This window comes from Lolium perenne, chromosome 1, assembly GCF_019359855.2.
Source record: "Lolium perenne isolate Kyuss_39 chromosome 1, Kyuss_2.0, whole genome shotgun sequence".
Lineage (NCBI taxonomy): Eukaryota > Viridiplantae > Streptophyta > Magnoliopsida > Poales > Poaceae > Lolium > Lolium perenne.
Genome location: NC_067244.2, coordinates 235997385 through 236007339, shown reverse-complemented (window position 1 = coordinate 236007339; position 9955 = coordinate 235997385).

Genomic DNA, 9955 nt, shown 5'->3' with positions numbered 1-9955 from the left:
CTCATGTCACTACAATTGTTTTGATCGCTGCATTCATTACATATGCTTACAATAGTATGATCAAGGTTATGATGGCATGTCACTCCAGAAATTATCTTTGTTATCGTTTACCTGCTCGGGACGAGCAGGAACTAAGCTTGGGGATGCTGATACGTCTCCGACGTATCGATAATTTCTTATGTTCCATGCCACATTATTGATGATATCTACATGTTTTATGCATACTTTATGTCATATTTATGCATTTTTCGGCACTAACCTATTAACAAGATGCCGAAGAGCCAGTTGCTGTTTTCTGCTGTTTTTGGTTTCAGAAATCCTAGTAAGGAAATATTCTCGGAATTGGACGAAATCAACGCCCAGGGTCCTATTTTTGCACGAAGCTTCCAGAAGACCGAGGGATAGACGAAGTGGGGCCACGAGACGCCGCCACAACAGGGCAGCGCGGCCTGGACCTTGGCCGCGCGGCCCTGGCATGTGGGGCCCTCGTGTGGCCCCTGACCTGCCCTTCCGCCTACATATAGTCTTCGTCGCGAAACCCCCAGTACCGAGAGCCACGATACGGAAAACCTTCCAGAGACGCCGCCGCCGCCAATCCCATCTCGGGGGATTCAGGAGATCGCCTCCGGCACCCGCGTAGAGGGGAATCATCTCCCGGAGGTCTCTTCATCGCCATGATCGCCTCCGGATCGATGTGTGAGTAGTTCACCCCTGGACTATGGGTCCATAGCAGTAGCTAGATGGTCGTCTTCTCCTCATGTGCTTCATTGTCGGATCTTGTGAGCTGCCTAACATGATCAAGATCATCTATCTGTAATGCTATATGTTGTGTTTGTCGGGATCCGATGGATAGAGAATACTATGTTATGTTGATTATCAATCTATTACCTATGTGTTGTTTATGATCTTGCATGCTCTCCGTTATTAGTAGAGGCTCTGGCCAAGTTTTTGCTCTTAACTTCAAGAGGGAGTATTTATGCTCGATAGTGGGTTCATGCCTCCATTAAATCTGGGACAGTGACAGAAAGTTCTAAGGTTGTGGATGTGCTGTTGCCACTAGGGATAAAACATTGATGCTACGTCCGAGGATGTAGTTATTGATTACATTACGCACCATACTTAATGCAATTGTCTGTTGTTTGCAACTTAATACTGGAAGGGGTTCGGATGATAACCTGAAGGTGGACTTTTTAGGCATAGATGCATGCTGGATAGCGGTCTATGTACTTTGTCGTAATGCCCAATTAAATCTCACAATACTCATTATATCATGTATGTGCATGGTCATGCCCTCTCTATTTGTCAATTGCCCGACTGTAATTTGTTCACCCAACATGCTATTTATCTTATGGGAGAGACACCTCTAGTGAACTGTGGACCCCGGTCCATTCTTTTATATTGAATACAATCTACTGCAATACTTGTTCTACTGTTTTCTGCAAACAATCATCATCCACACTATACATCTAATCCTTTGTTACAGCAAGCCGGTGAGATTGACAACCTCACTGTTTCGTTGGGGCAAAGTACTTTGGTTGTGTTGTGCAGGTTCCACGTTGGCGCCGGAATCCCTGGTGTTGCGTCGTACTACATCCCGCCGCCATTAACCTTCAACGTGCTTCTTGGCTCCTCCTGGTTCGATAAACCTTGGTTTCTTTCTGAGGGAAAACTTGCTACTGTGCGCATCATACCTTCCTCTTGGGGTTCCCAACGGACGTGTTAATTACGCGCAATCATCCGGCCCCCTCGAAATTGGCTAAGGACCAGAAGAAAAGCAGCTCTGGACAGGGGCCGGACTTTTGGCCGGATTTTTACCAGGTTTTGTCCCTGAGGCCGGATTATCCGGGGGGGGGGGATTATCCGACCCTTACTTAGGCCGGATTATCCGGCCCTGGTTTTGCCAACGGCTCGATTTTCTTGGGGGGTATAAATACCCCCCTTCTTCCTCCTTGGGCTGTTGCTTCTCTCACTCTCTCTCTCCTCCATTGTTGAACTAGAGAAGCTTGCACTATCTCTCAATCCCTCCATGATTCTTGCCCCCATTTGAGGGAAAAGAGAGAGGAGATCTAGATCTACATTTCTACCAATCAAATCCATCTCTTTGTGAGTGGAACTCTCTAGATCTTGATCTTGGTGTTCTTTGTGAATTCCTTTGTTCTTCCTCTCTTATTCCCCCAATAGCTTTTGTAGCTTTGTTGGAATTTGAGAGAGAAGGACTTGAGCATCTTTGTGGTGTTCTTGCCATTGCATTTGGTGCATCGGTTTGAGTTCTCCACGGTGATTCGTGGAGGTGAAACCAAGAAGGTTGTTACTCTTGGGTTCTTGGAACCCTAGACGGATTATAGGACTTTGTGGCGATTTGTTGGGAGCCTCCAATTAAGTTGTGGATGTGTGCCCCAATCTTTGTGTAAGGCCCGGTTTCCGCCTCGAAGGAAATCCCTTAGTGGAACCGTGACCTAGGCCTTTGTGGCGAGGGTCACCGGAGATTTAGGTGAGGCGCCTTCGTGGCGTTCAGTGTGTGGTGTGAGTACCGCATCTTGGGGTGAGGCCTTTGTGGCGTTGGTGTGCATCGAGCAACCACACCTCAAGGTGAGCCTCTTGTGGCGTTCGGGAGCACTAAGCAACCGCACCTCTCCACCGGAGATTAGCACTCGCAAGAGTGTGAACTCCGGGATAAATCATCGTCTCCCGTGTGCCTCGGTTATCTCTATACCCGAGCTCTTTACTTATGCACTTTACCTTGTGATAGCCATCGTGCTTGAAGTTATATATATCTTGCTATCACATACTTGCTTGTATGCTTAGCATAAGTTGTTGGTGCACATAGGTGAACCATTGCTTAGTATAAGTTGTTGGTGCACATAGGTGAACAATAGTTTATAGGCTTTGGTCTTGACAAAGTAAATGCTAGTTTTATTCCGCATTTGTTAAGCCCATCTCGTAAAAGTTTTAAATCGCCTATTCACCCCCCCTCTAGGCGACATCCGTGTCCTTTCACCGGTCCAACCGGACTACAGACCGGCCAGTCCGGCGTGCTGCCCGGCCAACCGGTCGCCAACCGGGGCGAGTCCGGCGCACGGCCCGGTCGACCGGCCGCCAACCGGGATCCATACGAGGAACCAACATATCCGGTTGCCGACCGGTCAACCGGCCTACCAACCGGAGCGTCCGGCGTGCGGCCCGGTCGACCGGTCGCCAACCGGGCGCCAACCGGAGGAGCTCCAGGACGACGCAAAGGGCATACGGTCACTAGCCCGGTCCGACCGGCCTCACCACCGGGCAGTCCGGTCTGTGATCCGGTCAACCGGGTTTGTCGAGAGAAAAGCTGAGGTGGCAAGTGACCAACGGCCATATTTCGAAGAACACTATAAATAGGCCTTCTCCTACCTCTGAACAGTTAGGCACTACACTACAAGTTGTTCTTGAGCTCTCTCTCTCTTACTCCATTGCTAGAAACACCAAAAGCCTCAGATCTACCTCCTCCTCCACCCAAATTCAAATCCCTCCGGGGAATCGTTAGAGGAGGACCTGATCTACCGTTCTACCAAGCCAAATCTCATTCCCCCTTGTATTCATCAAGAAACTTGCTTCCTAGGGTTCCTTGGAAACCCTAGGTGGGCAAGAGGAGTCCGGAAGCATCCGGGCTGTGGATTTGCTCCGGGCAAGATTGTGAAGGTTTGGAGGCTACCTCAAAGTCTACCACAAGTGAGTGAGCTATTCCTTCGTGGGATAGGCTCCGGAGAATAGGGTGAGCCTTCGTGGCGTGGGGAATCCTTCGTGGGACCTCCACCCCTCCAAACGTGACGTACCTTGTTGCAAAGCAAGGGAACACGGGAATACATCCTCGTCTCCGCGTGCTATCAGTTATCTCTAACCGAACTCCTTACTTGTGATTTAACTGCCTGTGAGAGCCTTCGTGCTCGAGTTAGCTGTATCCTCATATAGGTTGCTTCACCTAGTTTGCATTAGGCTCACCTTTATATTCCGCAAAGCCTAATATTGCAAAGAAAGAATTAAAACTTGTAGAAACCTATTCACCCCCCCTCTAAGTTTACCATCTCTATACTTTCAATTGGTATCAGAGCCTGGACTCTTATTAAGGGCTTCACCGCCTTAAGAGTGAGATGGATAAACTCTTCGAGGGTCTAGATGACGACTCTAACCTTTCGGTTAAAGAGATGAAATCTAGACTCTTGGCATATGATGCCGAGAAGAAGAAAAAGGAGGATGAGCTACAAAACCAAATGACAGAAATGTCTTCCATGCTTAAGAAATTAACTAGTGGACCTCCTCCTAGTACGGCTTCGGCCTCTCTAGGGAATTTCCATGAAGTTAATCATGACTATCCCAAAAACACTTCACCCATGCCTCATATAAACCATAGTGGGAATGTTCCCCATTTTGATGGAACTCACTTTCCTTTTTGGAAATCTTCTATGGAATCTCATATTCGCAGCTGCAGTGTGGAGTTATGGGAGATCATTGTTCATGGATACCGGGAGCCACAAGATCTCATTCGGTTGACCTCCACCGAGTTCTACAACCGTCAACTCAATGCCTCCGCACGTGACAAGATTAGAAGTGGCATCAACCGCAAGCTTCTTGATCAAGTCAATGACATTGACTCCACTAAAGAGTTGTGGGATCGGATCGTAGTACTCCAAGAGGGAACCGATTTGATCCAATCAGCTCTTTATGAGACCGCAAAGCAAGAGGCTCACCAGTTCATGATTCGAGATGGAGAATCCGTGGCCGATGCCTATGCTAGGATTGGTGCTCTTAGAGTAAGAGTCAAGGGACTTGGTGTTGAGAAGTACAATGATGGCTTCGAGACGAATGAAGCATTCATAAAGTCCAAGGTCATTGCTATGATTGCCGTCAAGCAAGAAGACACCAATCTTGCACTCAACTTGCAAATCATGACCAAGAGTGCGGATCTCAACTCCGATGATCTCGTCTCCTATGTGGCCGCCAATGAAAACATGGCCAAAGCGGGAAAGAGGCTCATGGCAATGAACCGTGTTGATGAAGCCTCGCACATAGGGCTGGAATTCGAGCAACAATCGAGTTCGGATTTGAAACTTGGCTCGACTCGCAAAGCTCGTGAGTAACTCACGAGTAGCTCGTTTAAAACTGTCAAATAGAACATGTAAAATGTACACTGCATTTCTCGAATATTTGTGCATGAATGATGAACAATAAGCATTATGACTATGATACCAGAACAATATAAACCACAACGATCAATATATCATGAGAATAATATTGCCAAGTTGAGAAACCACATATATACTTGCCCATTTTGGTGGACTTGGACCGACTCCATTTTTACCGAGCTAAACGAGCTACTCACGAGTTCGATGAGCTCGGCTCGTTTAGCTTGAACTCGTTTACCGATAAAATATGAAACTCGGCTTGGCTCGTTATATACCGAGTTCGAGTCGAGGCGAGTCGAGTCGCGAGTTACTCGTTTAGCTCACGAGTTTCGAGTTTTCGTTCCAGGCCTACTCGCACAACCATGAAGGGTCACACAACCTTGCTCTCAAAGCTAGGGCCGATCATGGAAGCAAAGAAGACTATGAAATTGAAGAAGAAGAAGAAGAGATGACTTCAACTAGTGACATTGCTACCGACTTTGCTTTCTTTGCCAAGAAATACAAGGCAAAGTTCCCAATGCTCCTCAATGACAAGAAGAAGAAGAGAACTTGCTACAATTATGATGAAGATAGCCACCTTGCAAATGAGTGCCCTTATGAGAAAAGGGTAGACAAGCCAAGATTCATCAAAGGGGTCAAGCCAAGATTGAAGCCAAACCCAATCAACGATCGATACAAGAAGAACAAGGGAAGAGCCTTTGTTGGGGCCGAGTACTTGTCCGATGATGAAGAGGAAGATGAGGAGAAGGAGGCCGGGGTGGCCGTCTTGGCTTTCTCTAAGCCCGGGTCACTCTTCACATATGACTACTCCACGGAGAATGATGTTGGTTCTTCCTTCATGGCAAGAACAACTCAAGATGATGACTCCGATGACTCTCCCTCCTCTACAATCGTTGGCTCTTGTCTTATGGCAAGGGAAACCAAGGTAATGGAACCTCCACCTTCCCTATCTAGTGTTCTTGATGATGAAAACGAAAATCAAGAAGAATTAATTGTGCTTAAGGAACTCTATGATGTTAGATGCACCCTTCGTGGTGAAGCTCTTGTCAAGTTTGATTTCTTGATGGACTCACTCAAGGAAAAGGATGAGTCCATTGAGGAATTAGAATATCATTTAAATGAGAAGGAACGGAGATTCAATCTCCTAAGACAAGAGCTAAAAACCGAAAGGTGCATATCTCAAGGTCTTAAGCAACAAATTGAAACTTATGAACTTGATAAAGTTAAGGACCTAGAAACTATTGATAGGGCTCAATCTTTGACTCAAGTGCTCCATACCTCAAAGGAGGAACTTGAAGTTGCTCATGCTTCTCTCACTAGGGATCTTGACCACCTTGAAAGAGCTAACAAGCTTGTTAAGGATGAGCTCAAGAAACTTGGTGAAAACCATGACCTACTCCAAGAAACCTACACAAAAGCACTTGAATCAATGAAGGATCCCATTGTTGTTGAAAAGCATGCTAGTTCCCCTACCTCTTTTACTAGTGAGCATGCTAAGCTTGTTGAGGAACATGTTCGTTTACAAGAGGAACTCTCTTTGCATGTTGAGACCAATGCATATCTTGAATCCTTGGTGACTAAATATGGTCTCGACTATCATCCTAATGAATCCTCTTGTGAGCAAGCATCTATTCTTGAGGAAAATGTTAGGTTAACAAAGGAACTTGCAAAGTTCACCACCGCCAAGAACAAGATGGGATTGGATGACCTCTTGAGTAAGCAAAGGTCAAACAATCAAAAGTTTGGACTTGGATATGTTCCCAAGTCTCACAAGAAGAAGAACTACAACAAGGAGAAACCCGCTCAAGATAAGAACAAGAAGGTCACTAATAATGGCAAAGCCTCAAAGGGCAAAGCCACTAGTGGTGACCACACGGGGCCAAACGATCACTATGCATTATTTGTTGATTATTATGGTGATGTCTATGCTAACTATGTTGGCCCTCCTAATGGCTATGCTTATAGAGAGTACTCAATTTGGGTACCAAAAGATATTGTTGCCATTGCAAAGGAACCCATTAATCGATGGGTTCCTAAATCCTCTACTTGATTTTGTAGGGGTATTCCTCCGGTGGTCCAAAATGGGTGTTTGATAGTGGATGCACCAATCATATGACCGGAGGAAGAGGTGTGCCTGATCAATTCATTGAAGATATCAACAAGAAGTCAAGCATTACCTTTGGTGATAACTCAAAGGGAAAGGTACTTGGGTATGGCAAGGTAGCAATCTCTAAGGACTTGTGCCTTGAGACGGTTATGCTTGTTGAATCCCTTGGCTATAACTTACTTTCTATATATCATCTTGCCGATGCCGGTTACAATTCATATTTTACTAATTATTGTGTGAAAGTATTTAGGAGTGACAATCTCAAATTGGTCCTCGTTGGATATGTGGAGAACAACCTTTACGTGGTTGACCTCTCGAAAGAGAGCTCCTCTCACTCCACATGTCTAATGGCGACCAAGCATGACGAAGGTTGGTTGTGGAATCGCCGCCTTGGTCATGTCAACATGAGGAATCTCAAACAACTCCTAAAGGGTGAACACATTGTGGGACTAACCGGCATTTCTTTTGAGAAAGATCGTGTTTGTAGTGCATGTGTAGCCGGAAAGCAACTCAAGAAGAGACATCCTATCAAGAGTATCGTTACCACATCTAGGCCTTTGGAGCTCCTTCATTTGGATCTCTTTGGGCCATCACATTATGATACTCTTGGTGGGAGCAAGTATGGACTCGTCATTGTTGATGATTACTCAAGATACTCTTGGGTCTTTCTCCTTAAGTCTAAGGACGAGACCCATAGGGAATTCATTGTCTTCGCCAAGAAAGCTCAACGTATGTATGAATCCGAGATCAAGGCGATAAGAACCGACAATGGCACCGAGTTCAAGAACTACACCATGCGAGAGTTTGTCGATGATGAGGGCATCAAGCATGAGTTTTCGGCGCCATACACCCCTCAACAAAATGGTGTTGTTGAAAGGAAGAACCGGACTATCATTGAGATGGCAAGAACCATGTTGAGTGAATTCAACTCACCCCACAACTTTTGGGGAGAAGCCATCTCTACGGCCGTCCACTACTCCAACCGGCTCTTCCTCCGTCCCCTCCACAACAAAACTCCATACGAGCTTCTTACCGGTAACAAGCCTAATGTCATGTACATTCGTGTCTTTGGATGCAAATGCATTGTTAAGAACAACAAAGGAAAGCTCGGTAAATTTGAAACTAGAACCATAGAGGGCATATTTGTTGGTTATGCGGAGAACTCTCACGCCTATAGGTACTACAACCGGTCCACCGGGACTATTGAAGTATCTTGTGACGTGGAGTTCTTGGAGGATAATGGCTCCCAAGTGGAGCAATTTGATCCATGTTTTGCAGGAAATGATGATGATCCATCTAGTGCCATCAAGCATATGGGCATTGGACACATTCGGCCCATGGAAATTCATAGTGATGATCAAGATGATGGAATAGAAGTATCAAGCACGGCTCAAGTGGAGCCTAGCTCAACTCAAGCCGAACCATCAAGTGCAACTCAAGAACCATCCTCCACTCAAGATGAGTCACATTCCAAAGAACAAGAAGAAAGTCCTCATCCCACGGAGCAAGACCATGATGATGATCAAGAAACATCCTCAACTCATGTTCAAGCTCAAGTGGTCCCTCATGATCAAGCACTAGCAAGAGATGAATTCATTGATCATGAAGGAACCATTCGGAAGATCAAGGCCACTACAAGGGCAAGTGATATGAAAGTAGATCATGTCCTTGGTAGCATCTCAAGAGGAGTGGTAACTCGTAGACACCATGCATTACTTATCACTTATTGTCAACACCATGCTTTTGTGTCTAGTTTTGAACCACTCAAGGTACATGAAGCCTTGGTTGATCCGGATTGGGTAATTGCCATGCAAGAAGAATTGGAGTGTTTCACTCGTAATGAAGTGTGGTCTCTAGTTGAGAGACCCAAAGATCATCGCATCAATGCTATTGGGACGAAATGGGTATTCAAGAACAAGCAAGATGAGAATGGCATTGTCATACGAAACAAAGCAAGGTTAGTGGCGCAAGGGTTTGCCCAAATAGAAGGTATGGATTTTGAGGATACCTTTGCGCCGGTAGCCCGTCTTGAAGGTATTCGTCTTTTTCTTGCATTTGCATCTTTCCACAATTTCAAACTATATCAAATGGATGTGAAAAGTGCATTTTTGAATGGTCCTCTAAAAGAAACCGCATATGTGGCTCAACCCCTGGGTTTCGAAGACCCATGCCGATCCAACCACGTGTATTTACTCCATAAGGCACTCTACGGTCTCAAGCAAGCTCCACGTGCTTGGTATGAGTTCCTTAGGGATTTCTTACTACATGATGGTTTTTGCATGGGTACGGTCGATTCCACCCTTTTCACCAAACGGGTTAAAGGGGGTGGCCTATTTATATGTCAAATATATGTTGATGATATTATCTTTGGTGGAACTAACCCCAATCATAACAAAGCTTTTGAGCTATTGATGACTAGGAAATTTGAGATGTCCATGATGGGAGAAGTTGAAGTTCTTCCTAGGCTTCCAAGTGAGGCAACTTGCAAAAGGCACCTTCATCTCTCAAGAAAAGTATGTGAAGGACATGCTCAAGAAATTTAACATGACCAATGCAAGCCCAATGAAGACACCCATGCCCGTAAAGGGGAAACTTGGCTCGTGTGACGGTGAGAAGGATGTGGACATAAAGGTATACCGCTCCATGATAGGATCCTTGCTCTACCTTTGTGCCTCTAGGCCGGATATCATGC